This window comes from Callithrix jacchus, chromosome 2, assembly GCF_049354715.1.
Source record: "Callithrix jacchus isolate 240 chromosome 2, calJac240_pri, whole genome shotgun sequence".
Classification (NCBI taxonomy): Eukaryota; Metazoa; Chordata; class Mammalia; order Primates; family Cebidae; genus Callithrix; species Callithrix jacchus.
The window spans coordinates 38,095,985-38,099,160 of record NC_133503.1 but is presented as its reverse complement, the minus strand read 5'-3'; the positions used below and the strand labels follow the sequence as shown (position 1 = coordinate 38,099,160).

The window sequence follows — 3,176 nt, the reverse complement described above, 5'->3', positions numbered from 1 at the left end:
TGGTGGCACCTGCCTGTAGTCTCAGTTACTTGGGAGGCTGAGGCAGGAGAATCACTTGAACCTGGGATGTGGAGCCTGCAGTGAACCAAGATCATGCCACTGCACTCCAGCCTGGGCAACAGAGCAAGACTCCATCTTAAAAAAAAAAAAAAAATCAAAAGCAAGGTAGTTACTTCCTAGATACAATGGGGGTACAGGTATTGGGTAAATACAGCCATTCCAAATGGGAGAAATTAGCCAAAACATAGGGGTTACAGGCCCCATGTAAGTCCAAAATCCAGCAGGGCAATCAAATTTTAAAGCTCAAAAATAACCTCCTTTGACTCCTGTGGCACTTTGTCACGCTGATGCAAAAGGTGGGTTCCCATGGTTTTGGGCAGCTCCACCCCTGTGGCTTTGCAGAGTACAGGCTCCCTCCTGGCTGATTTCATGGGCTGGTGTTGAGTGTCTGCAGCTTTGCCAGGTGCATCGTGCCAGCTGTATGAGGATCTACCACTCTGGGGTCTAGAGGACAGTGGCCCTCTTCTTACAACTCCACTAGGCAATTCCCCAGCAGACACTCCGTGTGGGGGCTCTGACCCCATGTTTCCCTTCCGCACTGCCCTAGCAGAGGTTCTCCATGAGGGCCCCACCCCTGCAGCAAACTTTTGCCTGCACATCCAGAAGTTTCCATACATCTTCTGAAATCTAGGCAGAGATTCCCAAACCTCAATTCTTGACTTCTGTGTACTTGCAGGCTGAACACCACATGGAAGCTGCGAAAACTTGGGGCTTCCACCCTCTGAAGTCAAAGCCCATGCTGTACATTGGCCCCTTTCAGCCACAGCCGGAGCAGTCAGAACACAGGGCACCAAGTCCCTAGTCTGCACACAGCATGGGGACCCTGGGCCCGGCCCAAGAAACCACTTTTTCCTCCTGGGCCTCCGGATCTGTGATGGAAAAGGCTGCCAGGAAAGCCTCTGACATGGCCTGGTGACATTTTCCCATGATCATGGGATTAACATTAGGTTCCTTATGCAAATTCTGCCAAATTAACATTAGGCTTCTTATGCAAATTAACATTAGGCTACTTATGCAAATTTCTGCAGATGGCTTAAATTTCTCCCCAGTAAATGGGTTTTTCATTTCTATCGCATAGTCAGGCTGCAAATTTTCCAAACTTTTATGCTCTGCTTCCCTTATAAAACTGAATGCCTCTAACAGCACCCAAGTCACGTCATGAATGCTTTGCTGCTTAGAAATTTCTTCCACCAGATACCCTAAACCATCTTTCTCAAGTTCAAAGTTCCACAGATCTCTAGGGCAAAGGCAAAATGCCACCAGTCTCTGCTAAAACATAACAAGAAGCTGGGCATGGTGCCTCACGCCTGTAATCCCAGCACTTTGGGAGGCCAAGACAGGCAGATCACGAGGTCAGCAGATCAGACTCTTCTGGCCAACATGGTGAAGCCGTGTCTCTACTAAAAATATGAAAATCAGCTGAGCGTGGTGGTATGCACCTGTAGTCCCAGCTACTCAGGAGGCTGAGACAGGAGAATTGCTTAAACCCAAGAGGCAGAGGTTGCAGTGAGCCAAGATCACGCCACTGCATCCAGCCTGGTGATAGAGCAAGACTGCATCTCAAAATAAATAAATAACAAGAGTCACCTTTACTCCAGTTCCCAAAAAGTTCCTTATCTCCATCTGAGACCACCTCATCCTGGACCTTATTGTCCCTATCATTATCAGCATTTTGGGCAAAGCCATTCGACAAGTCCCTAGGAAGTTCCAAACATTCCCACATTTTCCTGTCTTCTTCTGAGCCCTCTAAACTGTTCCAACTTCTGCCTGTTACCCAGTTCCAAAGTTGCTTCCACATTTTTTTGGGTACCTTTTCAGCAACACCCAACTCCTGGTACCAATTTACTGTATTAGTCCGTTTTCACACTGCTGATAAAGACATACTCAAAACTGGGAACAAAAAGAGATTTAACTGGACTTACAGCTCCACATGACTGGGGAGGCCTCAGAATCATGGTGGGAGGTAAAAGGCACTTCTTACATGGCACCAGCAGGAGAAAGATGAGGACATGGCACCAGCAAGAGAAAGATGAGGAAGAAGCAAAAACAGAAACCCCTGATAAACCCATCAGATCTCAGGAGACTTATACACTATCACAAGAATAGCAAGGGAAAGATCAGCTCCCATGATTCAATTACCTCCCCCTGGGTTCCTCCCACAACACATGGGAATTCTGGGAGATACATTCAAGTTGAGATTTGGGTAGGGACACAGCCAAATCATCAATCATGTTGCTCAGGCTGGTCTTGAATTCATCAGCTCAAGTGACCCACCTGCCTCAGCCTCCCAAAGTGTTGAGATTACAGGGGTAAGCCACCATGCCTGGCTCCCTCCCTCCTCCCTTCCTTCCTTCCTTCCTTCCTTCCTTCCTTCCTTCCTCCCTCCCTCCCTCCCTCCCTCCCTCCTTCCTTCCTTTCTTCCTTCCTTCCTCATTCATTTAGTCATTTGAGACAGAGTCTCACTCTGTTGCCCAGGCTGGAATGCAATGGTGCGGTCTTGGCTCACTGCAACCTCCGCCTCCTGAGTTCAAGTAATTCTCCTGCCTCAGCCTCCCGAGTAGATGGGATTACAGGCACCTGCCATCACGTCCAGCTAATTTTTGTATTTTTAGTAGAGATGGGGTTTCACCATGTTGGCCAGGCTGGTCTCAAACTCCTGATCTCATGATCCACCCCCCACCCCCTTAATCTCTCAAAGTGCTGAGATTATAGGCATGAGCCACTGCACCAGGTCTGTTTCTTCATTTATAAAATGACAATGATAGTGCTCACTTCAGCAGCACATACACTAAAATTAAAATGACACAGAGATTGGCATGGCCCCTGCGCAAGGATGACACACAAATTTGTGAAGCATTTCATATTTAAGAATAATAGTAACAATGATAATGAAAGCTGCCTCCCAGACTTCTTAGAACAATTAAGGCCAGACATGGTAGCTCATGTCTGTAATCCCAGCACTTTTGGAGGCCGAGGTGAACAGATCACCTGAGTTCAGGAGTTTGAGACCAGCCTAGCCAACATGGTGAAACCCTGTCTCTACTAAAAATACAAAAATTAGTCCAGGCGCAGTCGCTCATACCTTTAATCCCAACACTTTTGGAGGCCAAGGCGGG

General features: G+C 47.6%; 1 non-coding gene across 1 annotated transcript; it reads left to right on the top strand.

Moving 5' to 3' along the window:
- The first annotated feature begins 2,824 nt into the window (after nt 1-2,824).
- LOC118151845 (U6 spliceosomal RNA) lies at nt 2,825-2,928 on the top strand. The gene has a single exon (XR_004740250.1). It is a non-coding gene; the product is annotated as a U6 spliceosomal RNA (small nuclear RNA).
- The last annotated feature ends 248 nt before the right edge of the window (nt 2,929-3,176 follow it).